This window comes from Hevea brasiliensis, chromosome 2 (assembly GCF_030052815.1).
Source record: "Hevea brasiliensis isolate MT/VB/25A 57/8 chromosome 2, ASM3005281v1, whole genome shotgun sequence".
Classification (NCBI taxonomy): domain Eukaryota; kingdom Viridiplantae; phylum Streptophyta; class Magnoliopsida; order Malpighiales; family Euphorbiaceae; genus Hevea; species Hevea brasiliensis.
Genome location: NC_079494.1, coordinates 75217507 through 75226913, shown reverse-complemented (window position 1 = coordinate 75226913; position 9407 = coordinate 75217507).

Sequence of the window (9407 nt, the reverse complement as noted above, 5' to 3'; positions counted from 1 at the left end):
CTGATCAGACCAATAAGGGGCAATCTCGTCAATTCACCCTTAGAGGTGACTCGTGGCCTAAATGTCTATTAAAATGTAGAAAATTAAAATTATGAATAAGAATTAAAAATATAAATAGTTGTATGGAAGAAAAGAAAAAAAGAAATGAAAAATTCAAATTTAAAAAGCTTTATGACATCATGATAATGTATGCATGGCTTAATTAAAATTTTATATTTTTAAATTATGAAAATTTTTGAATAAATATCATAAAAATAAGACAAAAAATTAAAAAGTAAAAATTGGTCTTCTTCTACCCCAAGGCCGTCCCACTCTCTCTCAAAGTTCTCTCTCTCATTTCCACCATAGTCAAGCAATTTCAAGCTTCCAAAGCTTGATTTCACCCCATAAACCCTAACAAAAATCCATAGAAAACTCTTGATTGACCCTAGAAAAGAAGAATTGAAGGGAGAAATTTCAAGAAATTGGAGAAGAAATTGAGGGTTCAAGAGCACCATAGAGGTAAGTCTCATTCTACTAAGTTAAATTGATTATTACTTGTGGAAATGATGTGAGCAAGTAGAAATTAACTTGAAAATTGAAAAATTATGCATGTTGGGAAGAGATGAAATTTTGGCCAACCATGAAATTCTAGGGTTTTGAAGTGTTTCAATGTAATTAAACATGAATTTGAACTTGTTTGGAGTAGTAGACATAATTGAGATAGTTAATATGCATTATTTGTGACAATTGGAAAAATTAGGGTTCTTAGTAATTAGGGTTTTGGGAGAAATTGGGAATTTTGAGAATCGATGACCAATTATTGTGTATGATGCTCAATTTTGGTCATTTAGTGTGTTTTGAATTGTGAATTGATGAATGGAGTTGGAATGAATTGTGAATGTAGCATGGATGAATTCTGGACTAATGAGTCCAGCAAGTTTAAATGGCTATAAGTTGAATTATGTTGCTCCAATTGGTATGAGACAAATTGGATATGAAATTAGGGTCATAATGCCACATTTTTTATGGAGGAACCTTGCCCAAAAGGTGACTACAACTTGGTCCAAAATTTGGTTGAATCCGAAATTAGTGCCCTAATTCTGGGTAGAATTGATCAAATGAACAGTACATGTTCAAATGCTCATAACGTTGTATAGAGAGTTCCGAATGACCTGATTTTTAAACCATTAGAAAGCTTAGACATGATAGAACAAATTTCATGAAGAACAGTAGAGCTGAAATTCTGACCATAACCTATTCAAATTGCCAACCAAAGTTAGCTCACCAAAACTGCCAGAACCAAAATTTGCCCAAAAAGTTTGAAAATGACCAATCCGACCAGTTATGGTAAAAATGCCATAACTTGAGCTACAAAACTCCAAATAGAGTGATTCAAAAAGAGAATTAAAGTGAACACATTAAGGAAAAACTTTGATGAATAAAGGTTAGGCAAAGTTCCACTGTAGATTAGTCCAATAGAACAGTAAACATTGGAGACAAAAACTGAAATTTTGAGATTAATTCTAATAGGCCTTGGAATTCAATTGGCAACCAATGCAAATAAAATTGTGACCTAAAATGTGGTAGGATCATGTGTTTAGAAATTTTATACCTACTAATTATAAAAAAAGTCAACATTTTGAATGAATAGTAATGTGAATAGTAACCATAAACATACTAAATACAAAGAACTTAACTCTTTAGAGAATTTATAAGTAAAATTAAGTATGCAAGAATTCAATTGTTAGATTTATTATTAGAAATAGTTTGAAAGGCTATTGAAACACTTTAATTATGTGTTTCAGTTGGAAAGGAGCCTCCCAAGAAGGGGAAGGATTAATTCAAGAATAGGGAAGTCAAATAAGGTTTGTGCACAACTATTCTCTTTCCTATGTTTTAAAATTGGATTTGATTTGAATGAACTTTAGATGAATGAATTTTGTTTTTCTTTACAATTATGGACTTTAAATATGTGGAAATGACTTTGTATGATTTAAATACAAATGCCTTTGTGTACTTAAGAATTTATTGTATTGTTTGAAAATTGTGAATTGTACACTTGATGTGTTGCCAACCTTGTGCATGAATTTACTATAATTAAATGTGTTTATTTATTTTATAAATGTATTTAGTGAATGAAATTTCTTTGAATATGTTTTGAAACCATAGTTGACATGGCAATATGCTTTGTGTTCTCATTAGCTTGTCTAGTGAGATATCTCCTCCACTTGATGGGGTTGAGTTCCTTCCTCTCTGGCTTGCCAGTTGAGGAAGAGTTTGGATGAGTACTCATATATACTAGCTACTCTTTGTTCCTCCCTTTAGCCTCAATTATTGGGAGAGTTTACTTTGTCGTGGTGTACAACACAGCATTGATCGTAAAATTTTGTGTTATGAGTCCAACTGTGTGAATTGTTGGCAACACCCTTAAATTATGCATACTTTGATAAAATGTGATCGAAATAAATATTTGTTAGTGATTGAAAAATATTATATCGTTTTCATGGTTCAAGAGAAATGTGGACAAATTGTTATTATTTGATCAAAAAGTCATTCAAACGAATGATTTGCATGGTTGAAAATATTGATTTTGGACGTTATGAATTTTGAAGAATTTAAATATTCAAGCTTTTCTTTTTGTTATGATTTGTATTAAGTTTTAAATTATTAGTTTGTGCAATGCTGAGTTCACCACTCAACGATAGCTTTGTATGCTGTCACAAGTGAAAGAAAATATATAGCAGTTGAGTGAGATCACTTGAAGACATTTTGGGATTACCTTTGGGTATATCATAGGTATACCCTTATACATTAGATTTTGAAGTAATCATGTAGCTACTTGTATGTAATTACATTCGAGCAGTTGTACAAAAAAGTTTGTAATAAAAATTTGGAATTGAAATTATTGTAATAGTATTTTGAGATTTTATTTACATGTAAATTTTTGTAATATTAATTTATTATTTCAATGAATGCAAATGTTTTAATTTCTTCCTGAGTATGGTAAATAATGAATTATTTTCTTTATGATGAGATTTATTAATGATGAGTTGATTGAGTTCCAATTGGACATGATATATTTTCTTAAATTATTGTTCAACAAGTTTTGAAAAACTGTTTTTGTATAATTTTAACCGTAACCATGCGGATTTTCGGTAAAATTTTGAAAATACTTAATTATTCCTAAATAAAATTTATGACATATAATTGATTTTAAAACACTTAGTTTAAATTTTTATTACCACACCAGATTGTTAAATGGAATTGTGCTGCCAAAATCCCTTGTAGTATATTTAATTGATTATCGGTAGGCAAAGTACGGTAATTTATTAGGTATACTACAAGATTATGTCACATCTGACGGAGGGATAGGGTGTGACAGCACTTGCATTATATAGATAATTAAGGATAGTAATTGTTGTATTTCATTCATGTTTAGTTAGTTAATTACATAATTTTTAATTAATTCCATCATATTTTGGAAATCATGTTAATCTAGCTTAATTCCTTGATTTTTGTACTATATCAGGTGATTTGATACAATTTAGGAGCCAAGAAAAAGTGTGGAGAAGTTTGGAAGCCAAAAAGTGAAAGTCCAAATGTTGGAAGCATTGCATAGGGCATGAATCAAGCAGCACAGCTCGTGCAACCTAGTCATGAAAGAGAGGCAAAACACAAGCTGTGTAACCTGCCTTGTGCAACCACCCTCACCCCATGTAGTTTTCTGTAGCTCAAGAAATGCAAAGCCAAATTATCTATAGCATTACATGGCCCTGCCCAGTATAATGCTACACAGACTATGTCATGGTTGTCAATAGAGAATATTAATTCAACTTTTCTTCCTTTTTGCTCTACCTAGAAGGACTTCTAAGGCTTCTAGAACTTCCAATTGAGGACTTTCACAACAAATATAAATATAAGAAGTTAGGAATAAAGGAGGGATCAATTCTTTTACATTCAAGCATAGTAATTCCACCTCGAAAAAGATTATTGGCAAGATTTCTTAAAGAGATTCTCAGTTAAAGTTTCAAAAGTTCAAAGCTGCAAAATTCTCATTTTGGGTTTCTTCATTCTATTTCTTCAAATGTATTTTTCTTTTTCCTTATTTTAAGTTTGATTGTAAAACCAACCATGAGTGAGTAGTTTTCTTTATTCTAGAATTAGGGATGTAGCACTTTCAATTTAGTTATGGATTTAATTTAATTCTATTTTAATAAATCTAGGATTTTATTTTTTGATTTAATTCCTTGTGTTCTTAATGCATACAATGTGTTGGTACCCACTTAATATTAGTTCTAGATATTAATTAAAGGACTAAAAAATGAAAATTAATGTTGGAATGACTGGATTTTAAACTTAGGATTTTTTACCTAAAGATAGGCTAAGATTCTATGTGGAACTAACAATTAGTCAAAGAACTTAATAGATTTTAATTGATTTAATCACCATGAAAATAGGGTTTTGGTTGATTAAGATACAACTTAAGTTCCTTGAGAGAGAACTTAGGTAACTTAGGATTAATTTCATTCAAAGTAATAATTTCCAAATTATTGAGCAGGTTAGATTAAATTTGTGACTGATTGAAATGTGAACCCCTAGTTCTGGAATGCTTTTACTTATTGTCATTTTCAGTTTAATTAATATGCTCTTATTTACCTTCTAGCCATAAGTAGTTTAGTTTACAAATTTCCCTTCAAATTCGATAGTCTAGATAATTATAATTGCTATGTAGTTTGTGCTCAAACACGATTCCTCATGGGAATAATATTCTACTCACTACTCTATTACTTATTAATAATCCTTGCACTTATGAGATTTTACATAACATTCCCAACATAAACCCATCTTGCCCCATAAAGGAGTCGCTAGAAGTCCACGAAGGCATCTCTATCCTTCGCTATAGGGTCTGTGGCACTCAAGTCTATAGTCCATAAAGGATGAGATTCAACTAGTAAAATAGAACTAGAAACATTAATTATACTCTTAAGTACAAAAAGGCCATTTACCGTTTTGGACTCAGCACAGTCACAAGCAAAATGTCCCTTATTGCCATAGTTGAAACATTTCACTTTTGTAATGTTCTTGTTCTTCTCTTCTTTTTGAAAGGACCCTTTCCTTTCATAAATTTTGGTTTCTTGTTGCCTTCTATTCTGCCCTTTCCTTATTGGTTCCCACCCCGATTTTTGTGCTTATGCCCTTTGCCTGCTTGAGAACTAGATATAGCCATATACACATCTATACTCAGCTTGCCAAAATGAATGCATTCCTCTTCTAGCTCAGGATGGTGCATAGCATGTTTTAAATTCTTGATATTGACATTGTGGCTCAAATGCATCTTTATATGCTCCTAGCTATTTAGCAAAGAGCGTTTACTGCCTGAAATTGTTGTTCATCTATCAGAACATAACCTTTATCTTTCAGCTCATTAATCATATTAATCATGACCTTTAACTATTTTTTCATATCATGCTCAGGATGTTTCTTGTAAGTGTTAAATTTTATGGTAAGAGCCTTGAGTTTGGTGACCGATATTGTTAGTAGTATGCCCTAGAGCATATCATTTTGTTTGCATCTTGTACATATTTTTATTAATAAAAGGCAATTTCACTTTTATGTTTACATAATCCATTTATGTGTAATTGAAAGGGTCCATGATATTTTGTTAGCAATTCTATTCTTAAGTTGTTAAGAATATGAGTGATAGTATTTCTAGTACAAAGTATCATATATTGGTTCACAATTAAGGATACTTCACAAAGGACATGACTTATCCAGAAAGATTGTAATCATGTTTGTTCCCAAAGTATTAATATGAGATATAAATAAGTTGGAGTGGTGAGTCTCATGCCACATAACAAACATGATAGGCACTTATACATGATAAGTAGGCCAAACCAATGACGCTTATAACAAGCACATGGAGTTTACTCTTGTCAATCCATTTTCATATGTCATATCAATGCATATAATCTTTAGACCTGAGATAACACAGTTATCTTGGATATAGGTAGTTTGAGCTTGATACTACTTTCATACTCGTACTGTGCATGGGTATATGGGTATGTGTTGTCTCCTACTAGTTATATATGGAGATGGGTGTTGATCAAGATGGAATTCGCTATTGTAAGTAAATAGGAATAAAATCCTATATTTATTTAATTGTTCTTGATGATTTAAGTTCCTGGCCAAGACAGATAGATTTAGTCAGAAAAGAGCTTATGACAGGAAAATCTAATTAATCAAGAATTGGAATTAAAAGAGAACATAATATTCATAGCGAATGGAGTTTGACATTAACCATGACTCCAGCTGGAATTGGAATTTTGTAACAGAGAGATTCTAGTGCATGGTAACATATGATTAAAGGTTCATTTAAGGTATTCCTTATTACTGATTGGGTGGCCATGGCATGCTATGCTAAGTGTGAACCATGGTCTATGAGATGCCTGAAATGATTTAGAGAAATCATTTATGGTAAGAAAGATTTCTAATGATATTAAGAGATAATATCATTTCTCATTGCCAATAAGTAATGAGCCTAGTAAGTCACACATCTACACAAGTAAATCACCAAGTAAAAATCTGATTTAATTGATTAATTAAATATTTTAATTAATTAATTAATTAGGTTTGGTTTACAATAAGATTGCAAAGTCCCTAGCATGACTTGAAACCAAATCTAAGTTATTGGATGTATAGCATAAATTAAATTTATATTTAAATTGTTTAAATATGAATTTAATTGTAAGAAATTAATTAATGAAGATTAATTAATCAATTAATTTATATTTGATATAAATTAATTTGAAGAGAAAAAATTATAATTTTGGGTTGAGAACTCAAATTAAAAGTAAGGGTAAATTGGTCTTTTCACATGGTGACATGTGGCACCATGAGATGGTGACATGTGGCACCATGAGATGGTGACACATGGCACCATATAAGCTTGCCACTTATCTTCCCATGATGGAAGACCACCTTTTTGTGATTTAATTAGAGCTTGACACTTGGCTTGATGAGATTAAGTCAAGCAAAAGTAAGATTAGATCTTATGGTGACATGTGGCAAGGGAGTAAGTGAGTGTTGACTTTTGTATATAAGGGAAAAGGAAGAAAGAGAACTCATCTTCTTATTCTCTCCCATTTTGGATGGCAACATGGGGTTTCTTCTCCTCTTTTCATTTCTCAATTGATTCAAAGAGAAATCATTTGTTTGCTTTGAATTAAAATTGCTAGAAAAGGTTTCTACTACCCTATACACCCATACACCCTCACTAAAGCTTAAAACCCAAATTAGAAGTGGTTGGCAAGGCTTGGAAAGTCAAGATTGGGGGGCTGCCATTGTTGTGCTTGGGGTGGACAAGCTAGAGGGACTACAATTGGGATCCTAAAGACATCCTAAGGAAGAAGGATTTATTGATTGTGCACCTTAAAGGTTAGTAATCCAAACCCCTTTTTTAGTTACGGTTTAATGAATTAAATTCCTAAAGTTCAATTCTTGATGGCAAATGAATGTTTAGTACATGCTAAAATGTGTTTTGGTATGCTTTTGGGCATTGAAAATTGATTAGGCACATAACTCATGAAGCATGATAAATGTAACCCTAGATTGAATTTTAAATTTTAATGTTCTAATGCCCTAAATTCCATGCTTCCTAGCCTACAATTGGTATTAGAACCACTATATTTGCCATTAGGATTGATGTTGAGGATTAATTGTGTGATTGGATGAAGTTTGAGTTGATTTGAAGTTGGTTTAGATTAAAAATGTCAAACTGCCGCAACAAACACGACTTGGACCGTGTTCTGGGTTTTTACATAGCCCAGGGCATATTTCTAGCATACACAGGCGTGTCCTTCAACAACATGGCCCATGTCCCTTGCGCGCCTTGCCCTGTGTCGAAGACATCATTTACAAAGGCTACCCCTTGTTTTGGCGCTCCTCAGGCCGTGTAAAGGTTACACAGGCCGTGTTTTCTCCTTAGGAGCATGTTGGGCTTGGTTTTTGGGCCTTTTATGCAATTGTTGTATAATTTAAAGCCCATAACTAAGCCCAAACCTAATAATTCCAATCACATAAATAATTATGAAAATTATTTTTCATAGAATTAAATTTGGAAAAAGTTTCTAAATTTAAAATTATTTGAATGAGATTCAAATTTAACTTTAGTTGAATATGTGATATTCAATTTAATTTTTAAACATGTATATTTTATTTAATTGTTAAATTTTAATATGCATGATGGATGATCATGCACAATAAAAGACCAATGTGATTGGATTTATTTCTTTTATTTTTCTTTGGGATGTAAAATAATTAATTTTACTTTAGTGGCATGTATCATAAATGTTATGATAACTTAGGATGTAATTTCATTTATTTAAGGACTTTAAAAGTCCATATTCTTGTATATTCACCTTGGTATGCCAACGGTTACAATGTAATTGGATTGCAAGAAGAACAAGGAGGTCAAGAGCATTGGTGGGACCAGTGGGAGGAGATCAAGATCAAGGGTTGATTATATACTCCTTCAGCAATTCTTGTAAAATGAATGAATGAAATACACCTAGGAATGCCCTGATTCAATTCTTGGTGGCTCAAAATTGAATCCTTTAGAAAATCCATGATCATACCATATTATTTGTTTATCCATGTATGCATGAGATGTGTATGAATGTATGCAAGTATGTGATATATGCATGCCAACTGGATAATGTGCAAAGTGAGACCATAATAGTAATTAAGCCGACCACAAAATCTTCCAAACAAATGATTAAGTTGGTAATGGTATAATTATGGTAATTATATCATGGCCCTCCATTGAGGCAGTTATTTTAAGAAATTTTAAATACTTGCATCATTAGTTGTATGAGCTTGGGAATGATGCATTTGTTTAAGAGATTTTCTTAAGAATAATTGTTAAGCATAAGATGTTGTAAGTATGTAAATGGTTGGTGGCCAATAATGGATGTGCCTGAGGTCATTAAAATTATTTGCATGCCTACTAACTCAATGGGATCAACTTAACTAATGCAAGATAAATCAATAATGAATATGCCTGAGATTTTGAGCATTAGGGGCCAAATAAATTATTAAACCTCACATGAGATGTGATGGCCAAAGAGTTGCTCACTTATAATTTATTGTGATTCCAATAATAGATGTGCCTGAGGATAATCAATAAGACTATGAGAATTCAATCACCCACTACAAATCCATCCAACTAGGATTTTCGTTTCCTACTTTGGAAGTGTAGGATTCGCTAAGTTAGTAGGAGGACCAATTTGATTAAAAGGCTATAATCATTTTGGTTAATTACTTGATACATTTACTAATTAATCTTGTTATTTGCAGTTTATTTTTTGATAATAGTGAGCACACTGCAACCACCACCATCCAATATCCTTGCGAGTATACTTGATCAT